Raw genomic sequence first — 17275 nt, forward strand, 5'->3', positions numbered from 1 at the left:
TCCACGTGCCATAGACATACATACCTTGGTCTGAAACAATGGGTAAAATTTCCCATTTTTCTCAAATGCTGTTTCCCAGTGTATCCCATGTGTATCCATTCCTAAAAGTCAACAATTACATAGTCAACAATTACATAAAATGGACATCTCCCTTTAAAATCCCTTGGTCCAAATAAAGACTATTTCAACAACTATATGCATTTATGTACATTTATCAAAGTAATTAAAATTGCTTAGGATTAACAGAACAAAATACTTAAGCTTTCAGGAGAACTACGCTGGTAATTTATATATATTTTTCTAAACAAAATATTTATGTGAAGCTATTTCTCTAAAGGTATTTTTGGATATGTTCCCTGTATTTGAATAGTCATTCACTTTGCATTGGGTGTGATATGCTTTTTTCTGATGAAACTTGGAAGTTTTCTTTTGAAAAATGATGTGTCTTATAGATAGCATGAACTAAGCAATTTTAACTATGGCAGAGCAATAAAAAACATTCCTACCATGGATTCATTGAAGGTGCAAGGACAAATACTAACCTTGGTAGGTTTATTACAGCACTTACTTAAAGGAAAAGAAAGGAAGAAAGGAAGGAAAGGGATTCATATTTGAATTGTCTCTCTGTCTTCATATGAGGAAGAAAATTTATAAACCTAAGTGGATATAGGTTTAGGAGTTAGATGCTGTCAATGTGTTTAAAAATATTTTAGAAACAAAATATGAAACTAGATAACAGTTTGCACAAATTCCAGAATTTTCTTGTTCATTTTTAGTAATAAAAAGATATATGTTGTATATGTGTATTTAGGCATAGATTCAGTCTGTTTTCATATGTACAGTGGGAACATGATTGTCTATATCAAATGTAATACAAAAAATCTTTGCCTGCCTATAGAAATGGCATAAATGCAAATCCTGTTGACTTTAAGCAAACAAGAAACCTGTTGAAACTGATGGGACTGCTCCCAGAAGAAATGCAAAAAGGATTTGGCCTAGGTACATAATTTAGAATGAGCTGAGTCCTGCCTATGCAGGTGCAAAAGGCAAATAGGAACACTCAAATATAGACACCCAGTCTATACTTCACACCTCCTCCATGCAATATGGGAATTATTGTTTACTATTTAGGGTTTTTTGGAGATGGGAGGGTGAGAAAAGGATTTAATAAATGTTTTCATGTTGAGCCAGGGAACCTGACCATCCTGCCAGTGAGAGGAAGCTGTAAAGCTCCCATGGGCCCTGCTCACTGGAATTTGTCAAGTGCTAAAAGCCTATGGGCTACGGTTTTAGATTTGTTTTCTTCAGCCCTGACTTCTAGTTGATCTCACTTTTAGAACTGATGCGCGGTATTTAGAACCTGGCACGGAGCCAGTGATATCATTAATCCTCTCTGCTAGCTCTAGCAGAGAGCAGTTCCAGGCTAGGAGCTGTCTTCCTGTCAGCACAACTTCTTAAATACCCACAAGATGGAAAAAAGGAAAATAAATGAATTATTCAGGAATAAGTTTGGTAATCAAAGGCTGAGAGATTTTATTAAAAGAAGAACAAAGCTCTTGTCATCAATTAAAGCACTTTTGTCTTTATGTAAGTGCTTAACAAAAGAAATGAATCTATTTCTAGTCCTTCCTGAAATGCATTGGGGATATCATGATGAGTATGTTGAGCATTCAGCCCCGAGTGTTGCTCTGTGCAGGTGGACACACCTGTCCCAAGTGGAACTGTCCATTCCCATCTCAACATCTGATTGCAGTACTCATTCATTATTTTAGACTCTGTTTTGGCACCAGAACAATCACCTACCCCCAAAATTTGGTCCTACTTTCCCCTTCACCCAGGGCCAATGAACAGAAGCATCATTCTCAAAAAAGAAGCAGAACTATTTTATCATCGAGACACTAATTCTGATATCTTCTCCTGCTCAGAGCTTATTTTCTTAGTGTAAGTTAAGACCATTATGTAAAGTTGGATGTATTTTACATTTTTAGGGGAAAAATCACAATGTGCTGTTTATTTGCTGCATTTTCTATGTATATGTGCTTGAGAGTATAAGAAATAATGGGCTAGTTTATCACTATGGGTATGAAATCCACAGAGTGCGCTGAGTTATTGGTTTCTGAAGGAAATAATATTATCAGGTCACCATAATGCTTAACAGTATTACATTTTAGTAGATAATTTCTGAAAAGTGCTTACTTTTGGGAAAAAACCCCCAACAACCAACCAATCCTGAAAGAAAAAAACCCTGGCAACAGCGCTGACTGAAAAAAATGTTTATGTTTATATCAACCCCCTCATCTAAATTATTAGACACATCACTGCTTAAAATGCAGTCACCTGACAAAACCAGTTCTAATTATTACCCCCTTGGGCTAACATTTTTCAGAGTGACTGGCTAAAGTGCACTCCAGCTCATAATTTTTATCTCTGACAGTGGAAGACATAACCTAGTTTCCTCTAATGCAAAAGTCTCTAATCTAGAGGGCAAGACCCTTTTCCATATAACACTGAAGGGAGAAAATGCAATTTGAGCACAAGGAAATTGCCCACATAGTTTGATAGTTCTACTGTTCTCATTTTTTTTTTACCCTGGATTAAATGTCTTGTTTTATTTTATGCTAAATTATGACCTAGCTTGGACTTGTATATATTGTTCATCATATTCTGGGAATTTTATACTGTAAAAACAAACAGATCTAGAAATGCCAACAAACAGATCTAGCTTTCTTTTTAGCCATTAAAATTTCCAAATTACCTCATAGAGGTAAGGGTATTTTCTTCTTAATGGATAGTCTGTGCTTCAGCAAGTGGCAGTTGCAAACAATAAGCTTTATTCACCTCTGGGTTAATCCAGTTGTGTATCAGTACAATGTGATTGATTTCATATTGGTGTAATGCAGTAGTGAATCAGGCTCCAAGGTTTGAAAACAGAGCACTACATTAACATCTACATTTGTACCCTGACACACTGGGGAACAGATTTGCAGATGGGCTTCATCCCAACGTTGTTTCCTTGCAGCACATTTTTCACCACCAAAAATAAAATAAAAAAAAGTCCATAACTTTGTGCTCATGAACACCACAGGGAACAAAAATTAGAAAGTCTCTTGGATAGCGAACTCCCTGAATTATACATGCACCTACCTGAATTATACATGCAATTGAGTAGTTAGATGCTTAACTACTAATATTTGCAATAGAGGGTACCTGTCAAAATCTGGGCCTCGATGTGCAAACTAACTGCTAACAGCTTCTCAGCTGAGATGAGCAGATTTACCGGTGTGCACAGAGGGGGCTGCCTCACTCCAATTAGCAGAACCCAAATGGTACAGGCTTCCCTCCCTCCTGACATCAGGGACATTGCTGCATCTGCCCCTGGCTGAGCCTGACCAGAATGATTCATGACAATGTTAGGAGAAATGAATTAACTTTTTTTCTTTCTTTCTTTTTTTTTTTAATTTTGTTTTTGTTTTTGTGTTTGTTCAGTTCATATAGGCAGTGGCTGAATAATAAATTGCGCTCAATCTGATAAAGGCAAAAATGCTGAAGAGTTTCAAAGAAGTGAGTCAGGAATGCTGGAAGAGATGCTCTTTGTGCTGAGTTTTTATTAACAATTTTATTTCTCCTAGCCTAAGAACCACCTTTTCCTTTGTAGCTTGACAGCAGCTGCTTAACACCTTTTTTTCCAGCTGACAGGGCAGCAGGGTGAGCATGTTTATGGTTAGTATGCATTGCTTTTGTGAGCAGTGGGTGCGCCACTTCCCTCTTGAAAATGCATGTCACCCTCACGATGTGAACACCTTCCATCATTCTGAGGAGTACCTAGAAATACCAGTGGCAAAAGTGCAGTCCAAATCAAGGGGAACCAAACCTATCTTCCGTTAAAACCCCATTGTTGCAATGTTTATGTTAGTCCACATTCTTCAAGTTGGACTCTACTTTAATTTTTTTTTTTAATACCAATCATAGAATCAACCAGGTTGGAAAAGACCTCTGAGATCATCAAATCCAATGTTTGGCAGAGTTTTCAGTGAATTACTGTACTTTGTGCTAGTGAGTCAGTGCTGTATGAATGGTCTCCTTTGCCTTTTTTTTAAGGACAGAGAACGAATGAATGTAAGCAGGGCAAACAGGGGGCCAAGGCCATAATAACCAGAAAGCTTAAATTTGTGAAAATCAATTGGGTTCAGAGTCTTGGGCAGAGAGAATTTTTTTTTTTACACTCTTGTCTGTGTATGCACATCTGTTTGCAGGATCTAGTCCTGCACTTGCACAGAACATAACAGTATTTTTTAGCATCCATGCTGCAGGCTGAAATTGCAAAAAGAACAACAGCTCTGGAGGGTGACTTTGGTTGCCTGGCTAGGGTTTCGCAGGACATGGTAGGAGCTCCTGCATGAGACCATAAAATGTAGAATATTTGGTGGGTAGATTCTTGCCTAAATAAGTTTACCCTTTGCAATAAGAAGAGACAGATGAGATGTTGGATACTGAAGTACAAGCCTGGGTTTAGCTGAGCTGTGCAATCACAGTAAAATGGCATGTCCCCAGATATTACACATTATTATAAGGTTTCCTTGTATTTGTGTAGTTAGTGAGGCAAGCAGGGAGATATAAAGCAAACTATTTATTTTCTACCATCAAGTATCACACCATTACCAATTAATCTCTGAATTACCTTGGTTTTTCTTCCTGCCTGTAAGGACTCGAGCTCAAAAAGCATCAGGAGAATCATTAATGGATTTCCAAGAAAACTTCTATTCTGAAACAAGCCTGTCAATAATAAACATATCTTATATTACTGCAGTCAGGCATATCAGTGATCCTTATTCCTGGCCGTGGTGGACCCCTACAAAGGTCAAAAAGTTGTTGATGTCACCCTGAACCGTCAGTCCTCAGGCATCCTGCTCAGACATCTGCTTGTCAGCCTGCCCAGGGGCAGGAGAAGCTCAGCTCCTCTCAGATGCTGTAGAAGACACATGATTAACAGCTTTTAGTCAGTCCTGGTGAGTGAAATTATAGTCAATTCGGAAAGCTTAACACCCATTCACTAAGACATCTGTCCTCTGGTTGCTGGGTTTCATAATGGTCCATTGTTTGATATAGACTAACTGATGGCTTGCCCTTCAATGTGGCAATAAATACTGAAAGATCCCTCATAGCACTGGTGTTTAAATTCAGACTGACAAATGAGCACCTGAGGGAATAATCCTACAACAGCTCTTATGCAGCCAATGAATTGGCAAGAGCTTCCAATGGGCAGGTCTCTCAAATAACCTTTGCTGAAACCCAAGCTCTAAGTAGCAAAGGGCTGAAACATGCCCAAACTCCTGGGTAGAGCCACCCAACTAGGCTCATCAGGTTGACCACCAGCACTGACAGGTCTGAAGAAGAGCTGGAGGAAACTCCAGAGGCCAAGGAGTAATGCAAATTCTGTAATGCAGAACACTGTATGGGACACATCATGGAATGCACATAAAGAGGAAGAGATCCATAATCAGCAAACTTGATGCTTGGGGGGATTTCTGGTGGTGCTTGGCAAGGGCAGTGAACAGCATTTGAACCTTTTTGAGGCGAACACCACTCGAACCTTTTTGAGGCGAACACCACTCCTTTGCAAAGAGTGCCTACAGGCATGCAGTTGCATTGTTTTCACCTTCCTATTCCCCTCACTTTGGGCACTGTCACACACTTCCGTGGTGCCACAGACTCTCCTCACTCCCCAGTCCCACATGAGAGATGCTGCTGGTCTTCCTGCTATTTGAAGCCTGGTGCTTCTGCAGTGTGCGGTGGTCTCCTTCATGGGGGAGGACAGTTGAACAGTCCAGACCTAAAAGCCCCATGTAAATGGTTTGTTAGAAGCAAAAGATTTTGGCAAATATCCAGTATTTTATAAGACAAAAGCACACTTCTCAGGACAGTGAAAAAAACCTAGTCCTTTTTTCTTTTTGTTTTTGTGAGGGCTGTGTAGACCATAAAGGAAGAAACCTTTATAATCATTTGGGCTACAAGTGGTTTGGCAGAGTAGCTGGGAAGACGAAGTGTTTTTGAACTTAGCCTTAATGATATGATGTTTAATAATTGCAGAAGGGAGAAGTGTGGAAAGGAGAATCTGCTGAAGTCAGTGGGAGATCTGCAGTTCACTGAAGCCAGGATTTAATCCCAAGTCTGCTGCTGACAACAATGTCATTGAACATCTAAAAAATATTACGGTGTTATGTCATTGTTTAGTTGGGAACAGAGTATGTCTATGCCTCATTAGTAATTCACTATATCACCTAAACAACTTAATCGTCTGAGTTTTTCATGTGTACTGGCAAAGAGCAGACTCAGATATTTGAAAAGGAGAAACAGTCTTATTATATTTGAACACTTACTGGAGGATACAAAAGCTCTGTACTTTCCTGGGGAGTTTTTAATTTCAGCTGCACTGTTTCTGAACCATAACCCTGGCTTAGTAATTTTCAGCTTGCTACATAATGAATTTCACTGTTACAAATTTTCATACTTAAGAGTAGAAAACTGTAAGGAACTGAAAGAGGAAAGCAGTAACAGTTTATAGGCACAGTACTGTAGAATTATCATAATTCTGCAGTAGAGTTACTGATTTGATAGCCCTTCTTTTAACCACTTACCTGCTTTCCTTAAATACAAATTACATGCATGCAAAAAGCAACCCCATGTATGTTTCATTTACCTATTTGCTGTCCACATTCTCCTGAAGGAACTGGAAAGGTTCAGGAAGACAAGGCACAAACAGGTGCATTACATCTGGCTTGCTCCAAAAGTAAGCAGAAAAAACAAAGGGAAGGCCTATGCCTACTTAAGAAGAGTATGATATAAACTTTTACTGACCTACATAATCCTTATTTAGGAGTGCAATGTAAATGGATTTATAACATCACACTTGCTCACTTGCATACAGACCACATGAAACACTTCAGAGTGGTTTCTCAGTGCAATCTTGTGCACTGCAATTTTTTTGAGCAGTCCAAACATGCCCATTAAACAAACCTGAACAGGATTCAGAAAGTGCAGGGCTCTAACACTTTCCCCCAAGATCAGAGAACCACTGAGCATTCTTGTTCAATTTAAACAAAGTAAATGGCAGTTAGTATGCCCTCCCCTAATAGGCACCCCCACTGAGGACATTGTTTGAGCACCACTACGGACATGTCTCCAGTGCAGCTGGGTATGTAAACAAAGACATAATCCGCCTGAAAGAATGCTCAGAGTTTGGCAGAGCTTGCTGTGTTGTTAATGTATTATGCCAAAGCAATAACAAAGACATAATTTTAAAGTTTATTTGCAAGCCCTTATTAATCAAGAAATTTTCCAGAAATCACTTCTGAAGGAAGGATCTTCCAGAAAGTCACCATTTGGAGGGGAAGGTTTCCAGATTACTGTTTTTCCTAATCTGTGTCCTGTTCCTCAGAGTAAATCACAATTTAGTCCAAGTTCACTTGAGACAGAAAACACACTGCTGTTATTCAATGTAAGGGAGCCTTCTGGGTTTTTGTTTTGAATTCTCTCCATTTCCTTTAAGACCAATCAGGCTTTGGGGTGCAGTTCTTCACTAGGCTGTACCTTGGCTTACTAGCAATGAATTCAAAACATTAACTGTTATAAATTCAATATAATCATCCTAAGCATGCACAAGCCAGTATTTCCAAGTTAGGTGCTCCAAGAAAAGAAAGTAGCTTGGCAATTTTTTCAGTTTTATTGGTTGATAGTCTAAATTTTTAAAGTTTTCCTAGAATTTTTGGTACAGTCATAAAAATGGCAGAACAAGTGACAGAAGGAGATGACATTTTGAAAATCAGATTTCCATGAGCCTTCAGTCTGACAGAATCAATGGTCTGAGGTAAAACTGTGCCCAGAGGTAGATAGTGGCAAGATTTGTTATGGATGTGACTAATCAATAACAAATTTTAAATGTATTTGCTTTTTTTTTAAATATAGCTCTCATAAATTAAGGAAGAAATTGTTTTAGATGTATTTAATAAGAAAGAAGACCAAAACAGAACAGGGAAAATGATGGCTGGTTAACTTTATCATTTCATGTCTTCATTATAAACAATATTCGCACTGAAGAAGATATATTTTTTTAATAGTCAATGTTAGAGGAATTATTTTTGTTGTTTTTTGTTTGTTTGTTTGTTTGTTTGTTTTTTTGTTTTTTTTTTTTTTATTTTTATTTCTTTTTCTTTTACAGTTGGACCATATGTTCAGTATATTTTGGTGGCTCATTGTGTATGCATGTTTTGTTTTTTTGTTGTTTTTTTTTTTTAATTTTTATTTCTTTTTCTTTTACAGTTGGACCATATGTTCAGTATATTTTGGTGGCTCCAAATGGAATGATGTGTACATTGTGTATGCATGTGGAATTATGTATTCATTGTGCTGTGTTCAGCTCCACTTAAAAATCATTGTTAGACTTATTTTTGTGGGTAAATTTTGGCCCTTTGCAATGCTGCTACACTGGACACTGCTACAACCATTTCACCAGGATATTGGATCCTTGGATATCCTGGATAAATTGTTACCATGCATGAACAGAATAGATGTATATACACTGAAAAACTCAAAATGCTCCTTGTTGCATGTAGGGCATTGGCTTGTCCCATCCTGTGATGAATTTACCACGTAGATTTGGTTCAGCTGACCATGTCTGGCAGGTTCCATGCCTCTGCGTGGCTGCAAACGCGCACGTCAGCTGCGACATTTCAGTTTATAATTTTGACACCCATTGAACTCAACAGGTCTGTGTTTAAGCAGTTTTTCAACTGAAGGGTAATGGAAACCCCATATCTGCCCCTCTCAACCTAATCAGAACTACGAACTGATTAGAAAAAAAAAAAAGTGTAATTTCATCTAGCTTGACCCTGATTCCTTTGGTGGAGCAGTTGAGGTCCTGCTAATAGAGCTGCATATTTACTATTTCACTCTGTTTTCTACAGCTCTATGCTATGGAAAAGATTCCTGCACAAAGTGTCATTTACCTTAAAACCTTTCAGACATCAAACACTGCAGTTGCTGACTGTGCTGATATTTTCAGAGGAAAGTTCAAAATTCACTACAGTCCATGCTTTCAGACCCATTGAGGACGGGCTCTCAACCTTACAGCCTGTGGTCAGGTGAAATAAAACCAGGCAAAGCCTTTAATTTCTCAGATGTGATACCTCTGTGTGCAAAGGTGCACATGTGGTCGGGAATGGTGAGCCTCAAGTTGAGTGTATGGACAGGCTTGATTTTTATAACTGTGATTTGACTGGCTGCCAGCTGACCTTCTTGGTTCTGGATCACACCCAAAGACCCAGGTACAAGAATTCTCTTTTGTCTATGGTGTTTTGTCTTAATTTTTGAAATCTATGGATAAAAGATACCATTAACACTGACCACAAAATATAGATGTCCTTTTGTCACAGTCATTCTGTGGTGACTATGAGAGGTTTATTATAGAATATTTGCTATGAGATCTCCACTATGTGATATTCAACCAAGGAGATGGCACTGGCTTAACACCAAATAGCAACATGTCTGTCATTTCAGATGCTTCTGGTTTTGAGACCAATGTTCAATTATAATAAGTTGTTATATTTAAACTTACTTATATTATAATTTTAAACTAAAGAGCTTATTTTTTTTTCATATCACTGACAGGTTTTTCTCTGTTTTTTCAGTGGTCACGGCTCCCCTTCCACCACATAAAGTCACCTTCATAATGTCACTGAGATACGAACTAGTCAAGCTGACTGAAATCTACTGATAGCTTGAAACACTGGGCTTTAATGGTATGAAATACCCCAAGTATGTAAACAAACTCCTAATACAATGCTGTAAGTCCAATTTAATTATCTCAGTGCTGAAAATACTTCCATTTTGGTCAAAGAATTGAAAAAAATTGCTCAGCTGACTGTTAAATCTCATTTTGGATCAACAATTTGAGAGAATTAGAACCACAAGTGAAGCATAAAGAACAAATATTCTTTCCTTCTGCTTACTGCAGTTGTCTGCAAGCATAGGCCTACATCTCTGCAAAATGACCCATCTCTATTTTAGAGCTGGCAAACATGATGTCTCAAAGTTAAATAGGGAAGAAAGAAAAACGAAGTGAGAAAATGTATGTTTAAGATGTCTGTGTTTTAATGCCTTTGACCTGGAAAACCCAAAACTTAAGAAAAACTCAAGAAGATTTAAAGTAAAAATGTGCCTTTTTTTTTTTTTACCTGAAAAAATACTCAGTGAAGTCTGAATTTATACTTTTCATCACTAAGTAATATAAAGTCAAAGAAAAATGGATATGTACCTGTTCTTTTTTTGGTTTTCTTCCTTTTTCCGCCCCCCAAAATTGTATGCCAGAAACAAGGATATAAAATTTCTCTTTCTGTTTTCTGTAAAAAGCAGTGGAAGGGTCACACATGAGCATTAGAATGATACCAAATTTCTGAAATAACAGATGCCTTTTATTGAAGTTTCCTTTATGTCAGTACCACAGAAGTGAAACAGTTAAATAATTTTGCCTTCTCTTGAAGCAATACATAACCTCTTCATTATTATACATAGCTTTCATGCACATTATTTGAAGATATAGTGATTTATCCATCTGGTTACGTATATAGTCTTGAGGTATAAACTTATATATTAGGAGTTTCAGTATATTTATGATGCATAGTCAAATGCATTTAAAAAGTAACTTATGCAATATATTAGACAGTCTTGCTCAACATATACACAGAAGCTTACGAACTGATCTAGATTTTCTGTTCTGAACTTCAAAAATAAGTGAAAACATAAGACATTGCCAAAATCCCTAATTTCCTCTACATAGGACTTACGTTGTGAAACATTTTAGTTCTATATGAAGTAAAGACTTTGGGGGGGGCACACTACACAAAATTAAAATGTCTATGCAACGATTACATGCAACAAAGGGAGTAGTACAGGAGAACAGTGTAGTTTCTATGTATGAAAACCAAAGGACTGTTAATCAAGGTGTATATTTATTGCCTGAGTTGACCACTTCAACACTTCAACTCTTTCTCTCAAATTCCCTGGAAAAGCCCTGTGTGTGTTTTGAAATCTTCTTGTGTAATGATGTCTGATTGCTAGACAACCTACATTTCCATAACACTGTATTTCCACTACTTTAGAAAATTTTATGGTTTTACAGCAGTTAATTACTTTAAAAACTTTTTAATGTAGCTTGCGTCATACTGGTCCTAATCTGAAAAAATCTCTAGAGCACCATTTTACACATAAGTGACATTCCCCAAATCACTAAAGACTTCCAAGTGTATAAGCACTTACATTTGGACCATATGTAATGCTGAAGGATATCTAGCTTCACAGATGCTTAAAGGTTTAGGTCATGATGAAGCCTCAGGTGGGAGTCGTAACTGAGGTATTCCCTTGTTTGCCTTATGAACACAGAGAAAAAAGAAAGTAATATGGATTACCTAAGTGATAAACTAACTACATGCAATCCTGCCTGTAGAGATAATTTTGTCATGCTAATGATTTATTGATAACAGATCAGTTAGATACTGCAGAAGCATTGAGACCTGTCATCCACAGGCTCTTGATGAGATGCATGGAATTTCCTAAAGCAGAAAGATTGAAGGTAAGAATTTGACATATTGCTTAGAAGCAGAGAGCCCATACCCTGCTTTTGCAGCAGTGCTGCTCTTTGAAACTAGCAAAACTTCATGATATAGTCTAGAACACAACATGGTCCACAAAAGAAAACAAAATTCAGCCTTAGATTGTACATGTTTTTTTAGCTGATGGCATATCTAACAAATTTTGGTAATGGATGTGAGAAAAGAGAAATGAGACATTCACATTTAAATTCAAGATATAAAGATACTGAGGCAGCAAAAATGCTGTTATTAAACTCCTGGCATGTCATACTTGCTGACGAAGAAAACTCGCTGAGAAATTCTTACTTACAGTGGATTAAGGGTTCTGTCACCTTTCACTGAAGCCCAGGTTAGGCATCTGTGACTTTCATCTCTGAACAGAAATATCTGTGAGGGCATGGAGTGGTACATTTTGCTATATGCTGAAGAGAAAGTGAAAGAGCAGAAGCAGCAGATCCTGAAAGATCTATATAATGGTCTAAAAATCCCATTTACAGCAGTCAGTGTGCAGCTCAAAAGCAGCCTCAGTGAAAGTGGTGGTTGGAGCAGTGCTTGGAAAAGTCTGTGACAAATCATATATGACCTCTGAAGTAACTTGTGCAAACTACATTTGTTTCATTTTGGAAGCTGTTAAAAGTAGTCACTGATTAATGTAGTCAGGCTGGGACTTTGATGTTCCTTAATTTTGGGTGGAATGAGCAGTTGAAGAGACCTGGGCACATGGTTCAAGGTCTTTCCTTGAGTCTTTACAACAAGAACAGGAATAAAAAGTGGGTTGTTTTACATGATGTTTTACCCTTCCTAGAGCCTCCAGCCCATGCCTTTATTCTGCTATCTCAAACATCAAAAGCTAGGACTCTTTCTGATTAATTACATAAAAAAATCACGGTTCAAAGATCACCCTGCCTAGTCTGAAAAAAAAACCAGTGAGTAAAAGCAAATCCCTCATTTGGCACACAAAGGTCTTCGAAATCACACATATTCTTTATTCTATCTCTTTAAAGACTATAGAACTATTTTATTTTAAGACTTGCTTGGGAATAATTGGATATACAGAGTCATTGTCTGTTCCAAGATCCTATTTGGATAAATATATCTTGATCAAAAGGACCAACAAATGAAAAATATACCTATCTTGGTAAAATGATGATTCTTAGAGTCAGAAAATGGATGGTCACATATCAACCCAATACCTTTTTTAAACTACTTTAAAAATTTGTGAAATCAGGAATAAACAATACAGTCCCTCAATTAATAAGCATGCGAAGTACTGCAACAAGAGGTCTGAAACCATTAAGATAAGTAAGCTATGCTGTCAAATCCCCACAAGAAAGAATTTATTGGGAGTCTTTTATTCCTTCTGAATAAATCTGGCTGACCAATCCTCCTTAAATATAAATAAACAAACAAATACACAAGGAGAACTTCCACCATACCAGCCTCCTGCTGGATTATGGCTCAACTCAGCAGCTGTAGCTGGCCACAAACCGCATTTAATTGCACAGGAACATATTTGCCAGTATTTCCTATAAATAAATACATGCTTTTACTCAGTCTACACTTTTTGGGAAATTTCTAGAGCTTTCATTTTCAAGGGTTTTTTTGTGTTCAGTGGGGTCAATTAGTTTTGTCAATTTTCTCCTTTCCCCCCTCCCAGCCCAGGGCTCACAGTGACTTAGGCAAGTCTTTTACTGCTTTAAAAGAGCTAAATTGTGACAGAAATTTTAAGCTGCCAAACTAATCTCAAGTAACTTTTCAAATTATATTTGGATGAAAGGTCATACCTTAAAACACACGATAAACAAAAGATGCATAAATGTTCACAAATTTTAGGAAACTTGGACTTTGTGTCTCTACGACATACTATTTCTTATTTAACAAAACTTGGCATTCTCCCTAAGCACATAATTTTTTCATAGGCTGCAGAGGAGAACAGAAAGGCGTGAAAGTTTAATACTTTTCTAATTTCTCATGAGATGCTTCCTATTATGGTTGTAGGGTCAGTTTAAATACCTAGGACAGCATGGCAGAAAGACAAAATGAAGATAAACAGTAGAGATTCAAAAATAGTAATTAAAAAAGCACATGAACTGTTACTGAGACAGAATAAGTTCTTGTGAAAGAATGAGGCAACAGCTTGTGATGAAGGCTGGTAGTTCATCTAATAGAGTCCCTTTGCATTAACTAATCAAAACTAATATCATGGCTGTTGCATTGCTACTGGAATTGGCCCAGTTTGGATGGTTAGAAATCTGATTTCCATCAGTAAGATACTCATGACCTGCTTTGCTTCTCTTGCTGTTTCTCTTTTCCTTGTGCTGTGTGAACAGTTTTTTTTCCACTGTACAGCTATGTTTTGGATGGCTCTCCACATAGCAAACACTTTAGTATCAACTCTTATCAGCCTTTTCCTTGCTAAGTGAAGCTAGTAAAACTCTTCTACATTATCTTAGTCTCTTGCATGTTCATAACAGTCCTCCCATGTATTTTTACTTGCAATTGATCTTTCTTGAACAGTGGGTAACTAAATTCATAAGGGTATTATATAAAAGCTTCAGTGTATTGTTTTACTAAACTAATTATGATGTGGTCATTAATACTTCTTTCAGCACTCTTAAGTTGGGGTTATCATAGGGAGTTTTCTTCACAGCTGCTTGATCTCAAGACCCATCCTGTGATCAACTAGCTCAGCCCTGGTGATGAATAAGTAGCTGCCTTAATGTATTTGTCTCTCAGCACATGACAGTGCATTCCTATTCTTGCCATTCTTACCACTGACTTTATTCTGGTTCTCATAGCAGAGTTTTAAGAGGGACAGTGAAAGCTAGTTGATTTAGGAAGAGAGGAAGAGAAGATAGGGACCAAGACACCTGAAACCTACTGTCTTTTTTTACTTTATTTCCATTTTTTCCTTTCTTCCTTTCTTTCATTTCTTCCTTTTCTTTCTCTTTCTTTCTTTCTTTTTCCCTGTATCCTACCAAGTCATATTTAATGCATTTTGCAAAATTACTACCCCAGTTTACCTTCTGAATATGGTCCAAGGCTTTTACAGCTGGCATTATCCATTCTTCCTCTTTCCTCTAACTTTATACTGTTGTGAGGTCAAAAAATTCCTGCAAACATTTGAGTTAAGCTGGTGCAAGTCTGGCAGTTGTCACCAAACATGGGAGCTCAGTTGCATGCTTTCAGATTGTGCAGACCTGGCAAAGAGATTCTGCAAATCCTAGTTAAGAGACAGAAAAAATCAAACACTAAGAAAGCATTAACGCTTCATCCTCTTGAAAGTCTTATAGAGAGTGCTTTAGTTTTGGTTCCTCTACATCAGCAAAGCACTACTAATTGACAAAAGTGCAGTCTAGAGACTTAGTTGTCTTTAGAATAGAAATTTTATACTTGTAATCTCATAACTAAAATAGTTCACTAACTTTTCTAAATCTAAATGTGCAAATTGTAATGAAATTTTTAAAGAGAGAACTAAGGAACAGCTTATTAGTATACAATGAATACCTACAGCAAAAAAGAATGAATAATCCAAAGAAGATATTTATTAATAAAATACTGGTATTTATATGAAAATACAAGCCAAACTAAATTCTAAAATAAAAAGTCTGTTCTGAATCCCCTTTCCCTTTAGGCTACAGTCATGGCGTGTGATGGGTTACAGTTTAGAGAAAACAAAGTTGACAGTTTTTCGGGACATACCCAGTTTCTTGCTCCTTGCATGTGCAGTGCTTGGCATGTGAGGACTCTGATGTTGCAATGCTCTTCTGGAAATAGTGGAGGATGACACCCAATTCAACTGGCTGTATTACTCGCGTATGCTATGTGTGCACTAAGGTGAAACGACAGAAAACCAAGCAGATAGGAAAAAGGAAAGTTCATAACTTGCACTTTTTATGTTAGAGGTTTCCATGCTGAAGGTATATGGGCACAAACAAACTTGACATTTTAAGTAAGCATTTTTCTGGCTTTTTAGCCCAGAACAATAGGCCATAGCCTTAACCTTTGATATCTGATACATAAATAATTTGCGAGTTCTTTCCTTCTAAAAGATGCACTAATTTAAATTTCTTCCACAAGCCCATCATTCATGTTTCCTCATCAAAGGGTCTGGTCTTAGAGCTGCTATCTTGTTATATTGCTCAATGAAAAAAATTAAAACTTTTTATAATAAATATCAAGTCGGTAGCAAAATCGTCTTTGACTTTTCTTAAGAGTCATAATATTGACTTCACAAATTAAACAGAGCCATTAATGCACACCCTGGAATAGATTTTCAATACTTGAACAGAATCATCATATAGAGAAATGTTTTATGACACCCGGGATATTTCCTAGTGAAGAGAAGAAAGAATAATACACAGAGAAAAAAAAGGAAGCAATTATGTATGGAGAGTTAAATAAATTGTTGTGGTTTTATTTTGTCTAAGTAATCCACAGTACTGTGGTTTGTTTCATTCTTTCCTTCAAACTTTTTTATCTGAAGATATGTATCTGAATTAAAACAAAATTATGAACTCATTTCTACTAAACTCACAATCAGCATCCAGCCTAAACTCCTCCCTTTCTTCTCTGCTAACTCCTCCCTCTCCTCTCTCCTTCCCTATGAAGGTTATTGTAAGATTTCCACATGAAGTCATAGCTAGGAAGCAAGAATTTTATGTAAGCTTGTGACAAACTGAAATAAAATGTGCAACGTAGCTGCCTCATGTTGCAACAGTTGAAACAGTGTTAGCTGAGGTAGGAAATTTTACAGAGCCTCTCTATAATATATATACCTTTATTTCTGCTATTTCTGTGTCCCATTGAGACGACACTGTTTATTGTGCTTCTGTATACATTGATTCTACCTGAGTACGTAGGTGTCAAGGGAATGAAAACACTTGCTGCTAGGCCAAAATCTGTTCCTTGATAATACATTTCACAGTTGCTCAAGTGCAATTTTGTTGAATTAATTATGGTAAATGAGACCATAGCACTAACTCTTTTTTTCCCTCAACCTGCTGTATTTTAGTGTCATTGCATTGCTGCACATCCAAGTCTACCATTCAGGCATTCAGACATTAGCATTGTTTCCATGTGGGAGGTAACACTGAGGCAGAGGCCTCCTCTTGCTTTTACATGTGTTATAGATGAAGAATGTGTCAAAGCTTCTCAGTCTCCATTGTCTCTGATCTGTATTTGAGAGACAGCACAACACACAAGAGAGTATACAACAACTTCTCCAAGGACTTTTCCATCCTCCTTGATAGAGTAACTAACACCTCTTCAGAAGAAAACCAAAAGAAAATGAAGAAAAATCCCCAATTCTGCCTGGCAAAGGCTATGATGGCTAACAGGTGGCAATTAAACACTAGTAGAGTGTGTCCACTTCCCATCTTCCTTAAGACTCACTAAGCAGAGTTTCAAATAGCAATACTCGATCTGTGAACTGACATATCTTGAAATTATACTGATTGGTACTTCCACCTATATCTGAAAACATTAACTCAGAGAATTTTCAGCCTCTGCATCATATAATCAACACCTTGTTCAACGAATTTAAAAGAAATCTTCAATACATTTTTCTATTTAAGTTATTTATTAATTTAATTTCTGTTAAAAAGTGACTCAGATCTATTCCAGTTGCACTC

This window comes from Pipra filicauda, unplaced genomic scaffold, assembly GCF_003945595.2.
Source record: "Pipra filicauda isolate LSUMZ 115617 unplaced genomic scaffold, ASM394559v2 scaffold15_size4787011_pilon, whole genome shotgun sequence".
NCBI lineage: Eukaryota > Metazoa > Chordata > Aves > Passeriformes > Pipridae > Pipra > Pipra filicauda.